The sequence below is a fragment of the Apis cerana genome, linkage group LG7 (genome assembly GCF_029169275.1).
Source record: "Apis cerana isolate GH-2021 linkage group LG7, AcerK_1.0, whole genome shotgun sequence".
Lineage (NCBI taxonomy): Eukaryota > Metazoa > Arthropoda > Insecta > Hymenoptera > Apidae > Apis > Apis cerana.
Window position 1 is genome coordinate 3,205,833 of NC_083858.1, and position 20,009 is coordinate 3,225,841.

The window sequence follows — 20,009 nt, forward strand, 5'->3', positions numbered from 1 at the left end:
TAATTGCGTATCGATTACGTCCCGCGTATCCCCTAAGCATTTACCTCGCATGTGTTATCCTTCTTCTCTCGTTGCCCTTTTTTTGCAAGCCATATTCGTTTCGAGGAAGCACATCATTTTAATCGACTATTTAATGGCAAAGAGGGTATGTATGAAGCCGCTTAAAAATATCAAGACCACTTGTTCTCTGCGAACTTTTCAATATTTTATACATTCAATTATTAATTTAACACATTCGTTACTATTATTGAAATATTTTAATTCGCGTTAATTTTGCGATATGGAAAAGTAGAAAAATGAATAATTATATTTGATCATTCTTTTTAATATGCATAATTATCTTCATTGAATATAACAAAATTTCACGAAAATTAATTAATATTCACGAAAGACATATATATTAAATTTCATAAAAATTCTATGTCTGATTTATGAATCTATGATAAAAATTTATAATAATAAAATATTAAGTAATTGTGTTAATTAAATAAAATTATATTTTAATAATTTCATATCATTGTTCTATGATTATTTTTAAGCATTTCATTACTTTTATGATACTTTTTTTTTAAAACTATTAGATAAAAATATGGATTACATAAATCTCTAAAAATATGGTATATATAACAAATTACATTTCATTTATTTTAATCAATATATTTTTCTCTCTAGAAAAAAAAATTAAAGTATGTTATCAAAGAAAGTATTATCAAGTTTGAAACGCAAAGTGCAAAAAATTATACAAAAAAACAATATAAAATTTATAAAATTTCGTTTCTCTTTGAAATGTTTTAATATTTTTTTATATTAAATTGTAATATATAATTTTGTAAAATTTCTAATAAAAATATTTAATTATTGAATAGCGCCTTTCACATTAATTAATTATATTATTAATTATTATATTTAAAATTTTTTAATTGATAATATTATTATTTTAATCAATTTAAAAAATTAATAATGTTGCAGCTTTTTAATCACAAGTGATATTTAATATATTTTTAAGATTTGTTGATGATTATTTTTTACAATATTATATGAAAGAAAAATAATAAAAATATATATAAAATAATATAATAATAAAAATAATTCTTCTTTTATATATTTAAATAAATCACATTGAAAAATTCTTTCCTTTAAAACATATAAAAGTAATAAAAAAAAATTATTGATTTCTTTTCTTGCTTTTGTCTTTTTGCTTTTCTTTGTTTTTTTATTTATGTAATATTTATAATTATTTTTACAGATGAATTATTAGAAACTATTAGAAACTATCTTATAGAAAATATATATTGTTTTTTTTAGCATTTCAATAATCAAATATTTATTTGAAGTTGATTGGCAAATATATAATACAAACAAAGTTGTAATGACAAAGTTGTAATATCTTTGGATATATTATATATATTTACATAAATAATTTAATTATTTAAGTATAAAAAATTGTAAAGTATTTATATATTTTTATTATGTTTTCCTTTGATATTTTCATTTTGTCAGAAATTTTTTAAAATCAAGCATTAAAATACTTTTTATCATAATGAATTATAACGTAAAGATATATCCATTAAACTTAATAATCATTGAAGTAGTAAACAATGATTATAGATTTTAATATAATTTTAAATTTTACCTGATTTTAAATGAAAGAAGTGCTGGATATTTCATCATTTTCAAGAGATTGTTTTTCATTCGTAGCTAAATAATTTTTCGAACAAAAAGCCTTTCATTTTACGATCGTGCTTCCATTCTTAGTCTCCACTTCAAACTTCTAGTGCTGTTCAGAGTTCTTTTTGTTTTTTTTTTATTTTTTTTTTGTTAGCATGGAAAATGTTTAGGATTTCAGTTTTATCTTACTTTTCCTTGTACGATAAAGTTATATACAACATAATTTTATTACCAACAATAACAATTGATCGTCTCAGAATTATCGAGATTGTTAAAGTTTTATACATCCAAGTTATCAAAGTTTTTACGTGATACACGTTCGCAATTACAATCGAGTTGTAGAAATGGTACGTTTTCAAGGAATCATCCTGCAATCTAGCAGAAACCGTAGCAAAAGTACAATTTAAAAGTGTTCTCAGAAGTTGAATTATTTTTCTCAAGTTTCATTTCCACAGTGAAAACCTTTTAACAATTTCTTACTTTTAACATGGAGACAAGATGCTCCATAATGTTTCGATTAAAGTAGACAGAAGATCGAGGAAAATGGAAAAAGTTTTGATATCTCATCATTTTAATGTTTAATCGTGTAATTAACGTAATTAATCTTCAAAAAAATTACGAGTACATATAAAATATTACTAGATATACATTGAAAATTAATTGAGACAATATATACAATATAAATATATAATATATAATAATATTATATTTAAAATTACATATGTGTATTAATATTTATCAAATAAATATAATTTTTTGTTCTCAATACATTTCAAAAAGCATATACGAAATTTTTTTCAAAAGATAACACGCAGATTCTGAACGTGAATATTAATAACGATTATATCGAGTCTGATATTTGCCAGCGCGTGATATACGGGATAGTTTTACTTAATGATACAGCTATAGCCGTTATAGTATCTACTTAATACCAAAGTTCTATCCATAATCTTTCCTACATTCGCCACCAGAGGGATTCACGCCCAAAACACAATTCTCGCAAGCAATAACCTAACTATCCTTTCCCAGATGCATTCTCACACTTGACCTATATTACAATGAATAAGATATGAACACATTATATGATGAGTTTACTATACAGCGAAAGATGCTTTCTCCCCCTTCTTCTTTTCTCTTTTCTCTCATATTCCAAAGTTGTCATACAATATACGTAAATTCGGGTTAACCTCAACGTAATCATCTCGAACATTTTATCTATTCTAATTCGATAGAGTGGTCAAACGTGCCGCATGAAGAGAGGATTCGATTGAAATGCATGAAAGTTATCCGCAACATCAATTCAAGAGTATCCTAAACGGCCATGCGTGAGATGGATACAGATACGACAAAAAGAGAGAGAGAGAGAGAGAAAATTTTCAGTAGCAATAACCGATTGAACGTAGGAAATCGAAAGTCATTGGCAAAGTTCGCGAGATAGAGCGGACTATAACAAGAGAACGTGACTTCGCCGTGATGCAACATTCACGCCATCTAATGAGATTGTTTCCTCGCTTCAGTTTCGAAAAACTCAGCCCAATTTACTCGTCAAGTGAAAAACAAGGTCATAGCTCATAACAGACGGGAGACGATGTCGCATACATACCTCGGCATCGACATCGACTCGACGATATTACGACGCCACGATGCCCGCGATGCTACAATGCCACGACGCCATGACGCCGTTTAAAGGTTATGTTATAATTGAATCGGAGAACGCGACCCATACATGTTAGAATTGGCGTAGCCAGGTCAACCTGTCTAACCTATTTAGTGTTTAGGAAAAGTTATCGGGAGTTGTTACGTTGAAAGCACACCGAACATAGCCCAGCCTTTGGTAACGCATTTGGAAATGGCTGAATTGACTCTTTGAACGTTGTGGTTCATTAATGAAAGTGCACTATTCCAGTGAAATTTTTCACCGTTATTATTATAATGAATGTTGTAAAATGAATCTGAGAGAAAACAACTTCAAAGATTGTTATTAAATTGAGAGATGGTAAATATTTTTTGATAAACGATTCTTGTCTGATGTTTTAATAAACAATATTCGAACGTTAAAATTACATTAAAATTTTGAAAATATTAGGAAAATATCTGTTTCTTATTAATCTAAAAATTATAAAAAAATTGTAATGATTGACGAGTTTTTATAAATTTACGTTTTATATTATTTTACATATACAATATAATAAAATGATTATTTTTAAAAGGTCGCAAAGTTATTGTAGTAACTCCAATCTTTAAAAAAGTTTTATGTAAAGTATCTCATACTTTTGATATACATTACATATATATATATAATAATTTAATCCTGTATTAAGAATTAACTTTAAAACAATATGCATCATTTTAAAAATTGAAATGATGATACAGAGAATTCTGAAAAAGATGTATGCTTTGTTTTTAACAAAAATATTTAAAAATAAAGAAATTTGATGTATGTCGATATCCTTTACATATTTTACATGGACAAATATACAAGATATCCCAAAAATGGAAACATCTGTTAACTGAAAATTCCTGAAATGATTTCAAGCAATATTTTCCTTTTCAAAAAGTTTCGTTACGATTTTGTTAATTAATTATCAGCAAAAAACAATCATATTGTAGCTACGAGTTACGATGATAGTGTTAGCTACGTGTAGTACCGAGCACGAATAAATTCAAGCAACATATATAATATAAAAAAAACTATTGAATATGGCAAATTTTTTTTATCGATAAAATAATCGAATTATAAATAATTATATAACAATAGATAAACTATAATATTCAACTTTTTTCGACGTATTTATATCACTTGGATTTGTTCGTGTTCGATCGACGGCACATAACCAACACTATTCTTGCAGCTCGATTAAGCTATAAATTGATTGGCCAATGTTTTTTGTTAATAACTCGTTAACAAAATCCCAACGAATCTATATCCAATTTCTGATTTTAAACAAATTTTTATTCAATTTATTCAATTAACTTATGCAATATCCCCCTAAATCCGTCACTTCGTTATTAACATTTTATCGATGTGACATACGAGTGAAATAAATAATCGTCTTAATTCAATTATTAATCACGAGGTAAGATACTGATCTTATCTCGAAACTCGAATTTTACGAATTTTATTCCTCGTTCGATTGATATTTTATTCCTTAAGAGACTTGTATAAGACGTTCGATTAAATATGTAAACTTTGCGTACGTGTGTACACATGCCACACGTGTTTCGATACACGCGTAGCACAGCCTGTGCAAGCATTGATGAAACGTTGAGGTGTCAGCTGATCGTGTTTCTTCTTGCTCCCTGTTCTCGAATTGATATCTATTTGGAAGGCAAACGCGAACGGTAAACGCGAAGCAGACATCAAATGTCGAATTTGTAACATGATTATGCGTCACTTATCTTGGCGAAACACACGTTTCGCGCGAGACGGATTTGTATGCTTAATAAGAAAAAAAGACGCTTAATATTAAATATACGGAGCGAAGCGTTTGAATATCTCGGCTGTTATTGATGATAGAAAAAAATTGTGTCGGAGCAAACTTGTGCATTGTGTCGATTGTTGATCGATGAGCAACATGAAAGTCACGTGAAAATCAAGTTTGTTTTTCTTTTTTAAATGATATGTTTTGTTTACTTGGTTTAAGATCATTCAATCACAAGGGAAAATAACTTATTTCACATGAACGAAAGTACTCTGTTTATTCTTGAAAATTTTTTGTAACGTTTGTAAAAATATCTAACACGTTCGAAGAATCTGTATACAAATGTACTTTTTCCAATTTAATAACATTCGATAAGTAAACCATATCTACTTTTTTTTTTAATAACTTATTTTGAAAATTGCACGTAAATGGATAAAATGTTACAAGCAAAAAATAATATTTACAAAATAAATAATGAAGCGTACAAGCGTAATTGACTATTTATTTACATTTGATGATTCGTGTTATCATGATTATTAATAATCAATTAGGAAATAGTTTTATCGTTCCCATAAAATAAATTAACTTTCCTTTGCAGTTGACCGATAACTTCGAATGACATTAGACCATTTTAAAATGTTCTAAAACGCTTGAATGAGAAATAAAAAAAAAATATCTCATTCTAATCAATCATCATTCTATTAAAAAAAATTTTTTTTTTTCTTTTAAATCTCAATTTCTATGATAATTTTTCAAACAGAAATATTTATTTCCTTTTTTTAAATAAATAAAAAATATTCGAATAGTATTTTTCTTTTTATATAAATTTTCATAAGAATCAAATTTAAAAAAAAATGGAATTATTAGTAACAATAACAAGGAAGCAACGAAGCATAAATAGCAATAATTGATTTTTTTGATCATTAAAACGCGAGAAACATTCCAAATTTCTAAATCATTCTCATTCGAATAATTCATAAATATTTTATAAAAAAAAAAAGAAAACTGATTTTGTCGATTAATTAAAAGAATCCGAAGAAGTGTCGAGAATTTTCGTATGTATCAATCTGTCATTACATATGATAAAACGTCTATCAATGAAATGATCGATTATTGCGACGTCGAATTATTAACGTCATTTTCGATTTATTATCGCGGGAGGGAAATCTTACTTAATTGTCGCGGGAAAAAGAATGAAAAGTCTGAAGAAGGGAAAGAGAAGATTGGTCGGAGAGAACGGACAAAGAATCAGGTTAAGTGGACATCAACTTTACGCGCAATGAAGACTCTTGCGCTTCCGCGTCTTCCGAGTACTAACAAACCACTTTGAGATACGTGTAGAATATACCCGGTTTTGCGCAATAATTTGTATCAATTTGAAAATATTTCCCGTTCCGGATATATTTCAACATTATCTTCCTAATTTCAATAATTACGAGGATTTACACGATAAGACAAGTTTGATATGAATAAGAAATATCAAATTTTATGATTCACGAGTTATTTTTATAATTTCTTTATCGATTAAGCGAAAATGTTTCTCTTTAAATTAATATCGATAATTTTTATTCAGGAAATAAAATAACGTATAAATATATATGTTTAGTCTAATTGCTTTAATTTCATATTTTCTTAATTTGAATATAGATGTAATTATGTATATTATTTTCTCACCGTTATTTATTTTTCCACTCGTACATTCTTTCTCCCCTTTTGTTTCCACTATGCATTGCTGAAAAGTCCTTCAAGATGCCACAGGGGCAAAGAGAGTACTCCACTCCCTCGCTCTCAACATGGTATGGTACTACATAATCTTCTGTGCAGATGTGAGACTTTTTCGGGAAACGTATGCCTATTTTTGTGATTGTTATCCATTAAGAATATTCTTGAAAATTAATTTTATTAATACATTCAAATTGGTCGATTCGATCATTGAAACATTCTCGATTCGTTTTCAATTCGTCATCACGATACACGTGTTAATAACTATTATTTATAACTATCCGAAATCCTTAAACAAATATGCGCTCGAATTCATTTAAAATTCCATATATAAGAAATGTTCACCTACTACAATTCGTATTCTCGGTTATCAGAATTAATATTTGCCTTAGCATAAAGTGATATTCCGAATGCAACGGGTCGAGAACTTTCGACGAAGGCTCTTTTCATCGAACAAATATATATTTTTCGGTTACGACATTATCGATTGACCTCGATCTCGCGCCGAACGTTTAAATCATAGTAAAAGATATCGCTTGCCGATTCCTTTTTCAAAACTCGTAGAAGATTTCTCGTAATCAAATTAAAAATTAAACAATTTCAAATTATATTCGATTTATTTTATACGATCTCCTAATAAAATCCCCCTCGATATTAAACGAACGAAAATCGACTCGAAGTTAAAATTGATTTTTTCTTCGTTAGATCGCGATAAACGAGCACGTTAAGCGGTTTTTAAGTGATTTTTATTTACAAATATCATTGGCATCGAACGATAATAGAGTTATATTTACTTAACATTTAACGTAATTATTATTAAATATGTAGACAGGATGTTGGCACATCACATTGGCAAACCTAATGTTCTTTGATTCGAAAACCGATAGCAAGAGGTGGCCAACATTGGCACACTGATGAACCACGTGTTCACACATTGGCATTGGCGTGCGTTCAAACGAACGTTTAGCGAATAAATGAGAATAGTGTAAAATAATGTTATGATCGTTTTTGTTTGATTAAACTTTTGTGATATGAATTATATCTATAAAATTTAATTCAATCGTTTTTCTCTTCTTTGCATAAACTTTGAACAAAAATTTGGAAGAAATATAGAGAAAAAGTATTTTTATATACGTTATCCAATGAAATAATCGAAATTAAAAATAAGTAATTTCTTTCGATCGATGTTAACATTATTTTCTAGGATACAATAACCTATAATTCGCTTATCTTCAATATTAATTTAATTTTTTAAATATAACTTTGTAACGATAGATCCAAATATTCGAATTTATTTTATATTATTATAAAAAACGTATGTCTAATTGAAATTTATATGCACAAGAATTTTTTTTATTAAACTCAAATCTTTCCAAGTACATAAATTTCCTTGTAAGATATTTTGCTGATATATATTACCATCTCTTCCTTATAATTTCTCTGAATTGTTGATTTTTCAAGTGGAAAAATGATCGATCGTGTATGGATTGCGTTACAATATATCCATAACGGCGATGCTATCTTGTCACGCGACATCTAATTAAAGCTTTATTGATGTCGAACAAAGTAAGAAGAAGCGGGAAGGGAAGAATTCAACTATTGCAAGGAGGGATTCGCTGGCAGGAGATGTAAAACGCGCGTAAATACAATGGATGCTGAGAACAATAAAGCTTACAACGCTTGTAAATGGCGTGACATATTGTAGAATCGGACGCGGATAAGCATTCCGCAGCGATGAATTTACATCGAAAATGCGTCATTAATTTATTCATTATAATATATAACCTGTTAGTTACCTTTCTCTCTTATTATAATACTCTTTTCCTCTTTTAATTTTCCGAATCTTCGCTCTGATATTCCATTCTTCGTAATAGCAGAGATCTCCAGTTTGAAAATAAATAATAATAATAATATTGGTAATTATTTACCATTCTTCGATTTTTATTGTTTTTTTTTAATATATTGTTGAATTTATTATATGTAAGATTTTACTTGTTCGTTAAAAAGTTATTAATAGAAAAGTTTCTTTGAAATAGTTTAAGTTAGGTTAGGTTAAGTTTTAAGGATTTGTTATCCAAAAATTAATTCAAACATAATGCAAACTATTAAATCAATATTAATATTAATAAGTTTTGATTTAATTTTAATTTAAACTAATATTAAAGTTAAAATTGATGTTCAATGAAAATTTATTTAATTTCTGTTTTCATGATTTATATCGTGTTAGAATAAATTAGATTAATAAACAAAGACCGCCAAGTAAAACTTTCACGATATTATTTAGTGTAATAACAAGATAATTAAAAAATCATTGAGAGTGGAGAGTTATATAATATTTTCAATATAATTTTATTGTGATATTTTTAATTAATAATTCAATAATTTTGAGACTGTACATTAATAATAATATTTTTATCGATATTATGATATTTTTATTTTATTTTATGTATTAAATATATCCATGTTATAATGCAGTCAGAAATATTTGTATTCCTATATTACAAAAATTTAATCTTTTTGGTTTTTTATTTTTTTGGAATTTTATGAATATGTAGAGCATAATGAATTATACAACTTTATCAACGCTTAAAGTTTCAAAAAATTTTTTTTTATTAAATATAACAAGATAAAGCAAAATTTTTAATTATAAAGTATTTAATTTTTAATCCTCTATTATCCTGCTATGAAAAATATAATATTAAATATATAGATAAGATTATTTTCAGAATTGAAAAAATATTAAATCTTTTGAGAGTTGAATTCATTCCCTTAAAGAAATTTCCTTTCTTTTTCTATAATCTTTTTATGTGTAATAAATAATACCTATATACCTAATACCTATATTTTACACAATTTACTTTTACAAATAATTTACTACACAAATATAAAATATTGGATTAAAAATAACAATAACGAATAACGTGATTTCAGTTAAGCAATAACGTGCTTTAATATAAAAAAAATTAATATATCGATATTTTGACTTTTTGGACATGACAATATTTATCATGATTAAGATATAAAATCATCTATTTATACATATGCTATGAAAAAAATGAAATTTTATATCAGCAGAAACAGAATGTTGTTCACGTCATTATTATTTATAATGAATTATATGTTTATTTCGAAAATTATTTTCAATAATTATTGTCAATAAATACAGATAATCTTCATATCAGATCTGGACGTTTTAATAAATTTTCAAATTATATTATTTTAAAATTATTTTTAATTAATTAAGAGAAATAATTTATTTTTGAAATGACACAAATATTTTATAAAATATTTCATACGAAAAGTATATTTAATAAAATAAATATACTTGCAATTAAATTATTTATTTTATATTTTACAAAATAAACTGTTTATTGTTTGTTATTTGGCTTTGGAGAAAATAAATAGTTCGTTATAACATAGTATCAAATATTTATATTATTATTCTGCTTTTGACTATTGATTCTGCTTTACACTATTATACACTCACTAGAATTATTATATATTATATTTATTTTTCCATATGTATTCTAAGAATTATTTCAGTAACGAATTTTCCATTGGAAAATAAATTATTATTCCTTCAATCAATCAATTTTCCCAAATATTCGCTTTACTTCAAATTAACTAAATAAAGAATATAATCTAAATTAAAATATATATCTTATTCATTAATAAATTTATTAATTTAAAATAAATTTAAAATTATTATTTTTAAATTATTAATCGCCAATTGTACACGCCAATTGAGAGTTAGGTTTCAGAAATCATTTTGTAAAAATCGCATTATAAAAAATGCAAAATTCAAATTATATCTACACAAGAAATAGTTTCAAATTTTTTTTAATAAAATATGAATTTTATCTATCACGCACAAAAGACAAAAATTTTATTTAATTTTGAAAATTCCATTGAATATTACAAAGTACAGAATAATTAAGCACAAAAGAAAAACAAAAATATATTGTTTTGATTTAGGAAATTTTTTTTATGTATAAAATGTATATAAAAATCATAGAAAAATCAAACAATAAATAATTCTACATGTAGAAATAAATTAAAATAGAGACAAATCAAATTTGAAAATTTTTCAAATACAAATAGTTTCAAACACATTTGATTAATTCTTGATTGAATATAAGTGAACTATTGATAACTATTCATTATATATTCTATATATGATAATAATTAATTGTAAAAAATATAAGATAATATAAAATAAAATTTATAGAATAAAATTTTAAGTTTTTGATTTATTAAGAAAATTTAGATTGAATATACAGACAAGAAATAATTAGTCGTAATTAATTTTTATTTAAAAATTTATCGATTAATTAAACTAGTTTTTAAATGAAAAAATTTTATTCTATATTTTCACATGAAATAACTTACTTAGTAATTTATTATAATTATTCATTATACTTATCAATAATTTATTCATATCCAATCATAAGAATTAATTTTATTTATGTGCTTGAAAAATTTTATTAAATTTGATTTACAAAAAAATTCTATTTTTTTTTCGTGATTTATACGTGTAAAATCATTTCATTTGTGTAATTTTTGACATTAAGAATCACTTAACCTAACCTAATCTAAATCATCTTTTTAACTTATATAATTTTATAAATAATAAAATTTAAAATAAGTATTCTATATATATTTAAATACTCACAGGAAATAAAATATATATATATTTATATACGTGAAGTCTTATATTTCGATGCATGATTATTAAAAATCTATCACGCACGTATTGCAATTGAAAACATTGATATTAATCATACACGTATACCTTAAATACACTTTCGAAATTATGATTTTTGAAAACACTGTTGAATGAAATGTCATCGCGATTGAAAAGACATACAATTTCCCAATTTTCTCCACGTTTCCACTTCCCTTCGATCGCAAACTTTTTCCAACCGTTTTATTGCGCGTGCACGAATGAAAGCGGATGTTCCAATGATGTTCCCCGTGGACGCGGTAAAATCAATCTACATATGCATACGTGCACATATTCGCGTATTTGTGGAGCGTTAACGCGTCGAAGCTGGTTTTATTTACACCTGGAAACAAAATGTTTATCATAGCTAATTCGATAGACAAAGAGAAATGATTTGATTCTCCAATTTTATATTTCTTCTTAATTTATAATTTAAATAGTTTTAAATTAATGTAAATACGTGCGTGATATATATCAAACGAGTATTGTATTTTATGAATGTTTTAAATTTTAAATCCAACTAAAATTGAACGTGATCGGAACAAATTCTTGTTCAGATAATTATTCAAAAATTATAAATATAAAATTTTTATTTTATGATGAAATTACTTCAATAATTTATCATCGAACAATCATAAATAACTATAATGCCAAACGAAATTATATGAATCAATAATATAATTTGAAATTTTTAATTACTTATTTTTTTCAACTTTGGTTAATATGCAATTATTTGAAAAAAATAAGAGATTCATTTATCTCAAACAATTGTATATTTTGAAAGATAAATTGAATAATGTAAATTAAATATTTTTTCACTTTATTTATTTATTTCTATTTATTTATTTTAATCAGAAAAATGTAAAGAAACATCTCTACTACCTTTATGAAACTACTACCTTTATATTTTCAAAGTTTTTTTTTTAATGTATCTAAATACAATGAATATACAGCAGAGTATTTCAATTATTCAAACATTTTATTATTTGAACAGTAATTTGTGATTTTGAAACGGTATGGATTCGATACATTTGTAATTTCAATAGGGGGAATTGCTTTGGTGATCACATTGCATCATTAGGGTGCGTGTTCATTTGGGAGGACAACTATCACGAGTTGTTCCCGAGAGTCCAATTTACTTGTGTACGTGGTATTGAAACTGCTGATGGAGTATTGGCCATAAAAATCTCTGGAAATGAGTAACGCATTGAAAATCAATGAATACGTTTTAATTTTTTTTTATTGATAATTGCATCGAATTACATCCAATTTTTCCTGTATTCAATCAAGTTATTGGCAAGAAAATAAATATTGTTACGTGATCAGTTAGGTCAGGTATCAGTTCAATGTTACAACATTTTATAATTTATAATTTAATAAGTTATAATTTAATCCAACATTTTTTTCTTTTGAAATATTAGTTTTTTTAAAATTGTATATATATCATAATTTATTACAACAAGTGCTTATTGTAATTATTTTTAATTGTATTTTTAAAATTATTTACATATAAAAAGAGATCATAATTTATTTTTTATATAAAAAGCACAATTACCTCAGATGTTGAAATTTCCTGCAGTTTTAATAATATGAACAAATATATATATATAAATAATTTTAAAATTATCTTTGTACATAATTAAAAATTAACTTGTAAATAAACTTATTATAGTATTCAATTACTAAATAATATAACATTAATTTAATAAATGCAGTGCATAATATAAACAAACTAATGTTTCTATGTTTTATTTTCAAGATTTAAACACCTAAGATTTAAAAAGAGATTTAAAAACACATAAATACTTCGTTATTCAAAAAAGTTAGAAAAAGATTTGCATATAACTCATAAAAATCTCTAAATATAATATACTATAATATAACATGTAGAAGATGATTCACTAAATATTAGCCAATGTTGTATAAAAATATTTTTCTCAAACTTCAGATAAATATCTTCTAAACTTATAAGTTTTGAATACTTTCTTTATACACTTTCTTTATAAAGAACATTACATTGTATCGATTGGTGAAATAAAAAAATATATGATTCCATTAAAACTATAATAACCTATATATTCTTTATTTATTAACATAATATTGATAATATTTCCGATACGAAACTCAACGATACAAGTATAATTTCGTGTTCGAAACTTGGAATCTGTACGATAGAAAGTCGATCGAAGTTTCTTTATTTAGAAAAGGTTAAAAGTGAGATTATAATATGTTAAGGCCATATGTAGCTTGACGATGCCTCACGTGATACCAGTTAGGGTTTGGAGGTTATGTATGGACACGCCTAAAGATTCGGAATAAAATATTCGTAAAGAATATATACGTGTATATTTAGAATATTTACATATCGAATATGAATTTTCAAATAAATATATTTTTTTTAAATTTCGATGAACAAATCGAAAATTAAATGCACCAATAAAAAGATACATCGATCGAAGTGATCACATTTATTGTCAGAAATATGGATCAAAAAATAATACAGAATGATCCATTTTTTTTTTATTTTATATTCTTCTGCCATTCTTCGATAATAATTTTTTGAACAAAGTTTGATCTTTAATGAAATGGATTCATCGATTCGATCTCGTGTCTTTAAGTCAAAGAAAGAGTTTTGCATGGAGCGAAACTCGACTGAAATTCTAAAGGTTTTAAATTCTACGAATGTTAAATCACAATCAAGATTAATATTGCCATAAAACAATTTAACTAGTTGATTCCCTTTGCCCGTGAACGATCTCTTTTGCTCTAGTTTTCCGCACAATCAGAATAATTAAACTGTCTATTGACTCATTCGTAGTAATTGCACTGTAAGTTCTTTTGCGTTCGAACAGAGTATTCGTTCAACAAAATTTTCAATTCTTCGTTGTCACTTTTTCGAGAAACATAATTGTTAACATTAAAATCTGTTTTTGTCTAAAGTTTAACAGGAATTTTTCTGCGATTCAACAAGTTTTTCTGGTTATAAGTAAATACAAATAATTATAAAACAAAATATATACATCAGATTTGAAAAGAAAAAAAATACTTATTTATGAAAAGATATCAAGACCCTCGATCTTGATGATTTTTTAAATATATTATCCATTTAACATTTGCCATCGCAAATTAAATCAATTTTAATCGAAAATTAGTCCAAATCTGCAAATCTGTGAATCAGCTAACACTTAAATGATTTTTTGAATCGACGCAGTATTGTACGACATTATCAAAAAATTACAGATCAATCAAAGAATCAAAGAATAGTAATTTCTCAAATGGATTAATAGTGGAATACTCATTTCTCAATTTCAAAGTCGTTAACAAGAATTCAAGCTCGTAGGTAGGAATGCAGGAGCAAAAGCAATTGAATCGTGTTCCCAGGTCGGGAAGGTAGTTGCGGCGGATTTGGTCAACTGCAAAAGTCCGTCCAACTCCTTTCCGTCTTGGTGGCGCGAATTCCTCCTCGATCGTTCCCCAACTTCTCAGATATATCAATTTGCGTGCCCCTTTCTATTGTCGAGAAATGGACATTGGGCGTTTCCATTCCACATTTCCACCTCTCCTTTCAAACGTGTTTCCGTAACTTGAGTGAAAAGATCTGAAGAACAAGAATCGAAAGGAGGGTAATCTGTCGGAAAAGAGAATGTTACTGCATTCCTTTTTGACATTTAGTAAAATTGGAACAATTGTTTATTTAGTTGTAATGTGAACATTTCTACTCGACATTTTTATCGAAAATTTGTTATGTAAAACATAATGGAATCATTATAAATGGAGCAACTTTTTTTTATAGAAAGAATTTTTTTTTAATATTTTTATAATTTTATCTGGGAGCATATTTTTAGAAATTAAACATTTTGTAATTTAAAATTTTGCACTATACAGTTATGTTTATGTACGTAATATTTAATAAACGAAAGTATGGTGAAACTTTGAGCATTGATGCTCAGCTAAGAAAAATTGTCGCATGTATATAATCCATTCTGTTCTCGCAAAGTTTCATTAAAAACAAGAAAAAATTGTTTGAAAATGAGAAACTGAAAAGATTAAATTTTTTTAAAAAGAGTACTTTTATAATTGTACAAACACTGTTAATATATTCATGGAAAGATTATGGGAAGGTGTAAAAACAAATGCAAAAGTTGTTACTACTGCAAAAATAATTTAATTTGAATGACAATATTTTAATGATCTAATGTAATATCAATTTTAATAATGAAACTTAGATTACGTTTATTTAATTATAAATAAAATTTCGTTTTTCATACGCAACACAATTTATTTTCCACCACCACTTATTCCAAGATCAAAAAGCATTCGATTATAATATTTTTTTTTGAAAATATTTGCAAAAGAACTATTTAACTTTCGAGCGACGATAGTTTAAATCCGAATCTAAAGATTTCAGAACGAAAGTTTGAGAGGAAGCTAAACTTAGCCCAGAGTTTATTGAATTTATTACATATATTAACGCTTCGAAATTCGAAATCTGTTCAACACTAATTAATATTATCTGCATCGTTATTGAACATTCGCAACTGTTCCCACGAGATAATGTTCATCACATTGTCCTGTTCAATTCTTCCCAAATTAACTCTTCCTCCTCGCGCCTCAACCCTTCCACGTTTTGCCCTCTTTTCATTTTCTTAATGACACTTTTATCGAGTGCACCGACAGACAACTGTGGTTGTCGTCGAAACTCAATTCCAGCCGCCCTAAATTACTTCTCCCTTATTTAATCCCAGCATATCGCCATTGCTATAACACGAAAAGATTCACGATTTGATCAAATCGTTGACAGTGGTTAACACATGGATAGTTATTGGACATATATCTAAGAAGATATTATTTCGAGTATAAGGCAATTATATTTTTCTTTTAACGCAGTATTATGAATTATAAGAAAAAAGTGGAGAAAGGAATCATCGATAACTAATTAATTTGAAATTCGAAAGGGGAAAGAGAATTTTATTAATTAATTTCCGAAATATTGATAAAAATTATTTGTATGTATGTTATTGAATTTTCCTCATACATCGAATGACAGTTTTTATAAATATATCGTGACAACTGTCATATAAAATGACGATAATAAAGTGATATGAATACACACAGAGATCCACAGATCCTTCAAATTTAACAAAGAATAAAATATAAAATATTTGATCAATTGAAATAGATAGGCGATAATATTTTATGAATAAGTGTTTTATGAATAAGTGTTCCAAAGAATTTGTGAAATTCCTTGGATAGATGATATTAGTTCACTATTATACATTTTAAGTGATCCTGATATATATAAATATAAACAGTTAATAAGTAGATACACAACTATTAAAATAAAGATACTTATGTGAATAGGTAGTATTTAATATATAATATGAAAAGATTCTTATTAATATCATTTTCCATAACTCTCCTAATAACCCTCCTTAAGTTTCAAAACTATTGGTGTCTCTTGGAAGAACAATTGCACTTTGATCATATATTGAAATTGAAACTAATTCACAAGATAGATTTTACAATGAATTTCATATTAGGGTGAGAATAAAATAACAGTGCATTTATTTTTATTTAGGTTATGTAAGTTATGATTGGAAGAACAATTGCACTTTGATCATATATTGAAACTAATCACAAATCACAAGATAGATTTTATAGTGAATTTTATATTGGGATAAGAATAACAGTATATTTATTTTTATTTATATGCACTTTGATGATATATTGAAATTGAAACTAATTCACAAGATAGATTTTACAATGAATTTCATATTAGGGTGAGAATAAAATAACAGTGCATTTACTTTTATTTAGGTTATGTAAGTTATGATGTCTTTTGGAAGAACAATTGCACTTTGATCATATATTGGAATTGAAACTAATCACAAATCACAAGATAGATTTTATAGTGAATTTTATGTTGGAGTGAGAATAACAATGCATTTATTTTTATTTAGGTTATGATGTCTCTTGGAAGAACAATTGCACTTTGGTCATATATTGGAATTGAAACTAACCACAACTCACAGGTTAAACTTTACAGTGAATTTTGTGTTGGGGATGAGAATAAAATAACAGTGCTGTCGCATTTATTTTTATTTAGGTTTTTATGTAGGTTTGTTGGAGTAATAAGTGATGAGATAGCGATGGCTTGCGAAGGCAAAATTTCCGTTCAGAATCAGAATGTTACTATTCCCTCTGTGGGAAGAATAGAAGAGATGGAAGTGAAAGAATAAATAACGGCTATTCTATTGCATTTTATTGTTTGGTCTCTTCCTTACTTTTACAGTACAATACAATAGAACACCCATTATTTGTTCCTTCACCTCTGTTCCTGCCACTGCTTTCTCCTCTTTTTCCAGAGGAAATTTTTTCTTGTTAACCTTGATTAAAATTTAAAGGGAAATGCAATAAGGAAAATTGTAACTATAATCCATCGGCACTTGTAAAACTTCTTCTATTGACCCTTTAACTGGTATGATATATAAACAACATGTTAATTTTTATATAAGTCTGAAGAATACGAGTTTTTTAAATATTTTGAATACTGTGGTGATGAACAACCATATTCTAAGAGTTTTATTGTGATTATATATTATGATTTGATTTTAGTAAAATATTTTTTCCTTTTTTTTTTTTGTTCCATTTAGAGCGACTGAGATAAAAAAGGGTTCCGCAATTAAAGGATTAATCTCGAAATACATTAAATCGCTCTCATCATCCTCAATATTATTCTACTCGTGCATTTGAGAATTTTTAATTAATTTTAATTTTTCTTATCGTCTTAATTCCATCCAAAAAAAAAAAAAATAAACCAATCTCCCTTTCAGAGCGCTTCTTCTCGATCACGAATTCTCTTCTCTTTAACAAAAGATAAACACGCTCGACGATTCAAAAGCTAGAATTAAAGAAATTAGATCGCGTCTCATCTAAATTAACACGTTCCAAATGTGTTGATAAATAATCTACTTATCGTGGAATTTAATAATATTTCGTAAGACAAAGGACTTGGCCGAGAACAATCGGCGAAAAACGATGCTACGTGGCTGGAAAGCGCGCAATTCAGAGAGAGAGATAGAGAAAGATAGAGAGAAATAGAGAGAGAGAGAGAGAGAAAGAGAGAGAGAGAGAAAGAGAGAGAGAGAGACGATGGCATGAATTCGAACGGCACGGATGCGACATAAAGGAAAATTTCACGGAATTAAAGATTTAAATCGTATTATTCAAACAAGAGGGATCGGTGTGCTGTGTACGGAATCCAAAAGATGAAAAGGAGGGGAGGGGAGGTCGCTGAAGTCGTAACAGCGCGGCAACTCTTCCGGAAATGTTTACATTCCGGAAATGAACACGGTGTCTGGGTTACTTAATTCAGGTAAAATATATATATCCCCGTTACGGAGGGCGAAATGCGAATAAATATGCAAGAATCGTGCAAAAGTTAGAATACCGGGTCTCGCTTTTTCGAGAATAATCGAGAAATTTAAATCTTTCAAGGGGATTCTTTATTAAGAGGTTATCTCGAGGAGGTTATGTAAGGAATACAATTTGCAATTGATGTAATAATGTTACAGGGATGCTCGATTTTTTCAATTTGTATTTTTGTTTTTCTTTTTTTTTTTACTTAAAACGTGTCCTTGAAAATATCTGTAATCCGAGATTCATTTACATTTTGTTTGTTACATATTTTAGGAGCTTCGAATTGAATGTGTTTGAATTATTTTTAATTTAATTTTTTTTTTGATCGATTGGGTCTTGGTGATTTTCGAACAGCAAATTGATTTTTAACGAGATTTTATAAAAAGTGTTCTCTCTTTATATTTTATTTTCGCGTTTCAAAGAATTCGAACTCGTTATAGGTTAGGATTGAGATGTTTCAAGCCCATTAAAATCCCATGAAAAATTAGAAAAATGGTGGATGCATGGTGGAAAGTAATAGTGATAATGGAATTGAAAGAAAGAAGGTAGGAGAAATGACGGGTGTTCTGTTTACAATGTACAAGTTTGTTCAAATAATACAGTATAACGGAACACTCATTATTTCCAGTACCTTCATTTCTTAGTTCCACTAAGTACTTTTTTCCACTCTCTACCCTGCTTGTAATTTTAAATTTATTTTTCTTTCTTTGCTTTTTCATTTACATTTAAAGGAAAGGTATTTTACTTATTTATATTCTACAAAATATAAAATAATCTCCAAATTTGAAAGAACTCTTTTGAATCGTTATGTTGAAAAATTAATCTAAAATCAAACGAAATTTGGACAAACGATAACAGAACTTGAATCAAAGATCTAAAATTTTATCTTTATGTATTTATTTGTTTTTGAGATATTAATCTTCTAAGATATTATAAGATGTATAAACGTTATTACATTCAACATAGAGGATAACATTGAATGCTATCCATTCAGATTACTAGTACAATAATCTTCACTGTAGTACTCCTCCTCGTTGAGTAGCCAATGACATTTA

The 20,009-nt window shown here is 26.7% G+C and overlaps 1 protein-coding gene and 1 long non-coding RNA gene across 3 annotated transcripts in view; one reads left to right on the forward strand and one right to left on the reverse strand.

Moving 5' to 3' along the window:
* Positions 1-20,009, forward strand: part of LOC107998439 (gamma-aminobutyric acid type B receptor subunit 2) — a 199,742-nt gene that overhangs the window by 110,782 nt on the left and 68,951 nt on the right. The gene's annotated exons all lie outside the window — the stretch shown is intronic.
* LOC133666494 (uncharacterized) lies at positions 3,273-12,000 on the reverse strand. Its single transcript, XR_009830704.1, has 2 exons — positions 11,485-12,000; positions 3,273-8,693 (listed from the first exon to the last, which is right to left on the reverse strand). It is a non-coding gene; the product is annotated as an uncharacterized LOC133666494 (long non-coding RNA).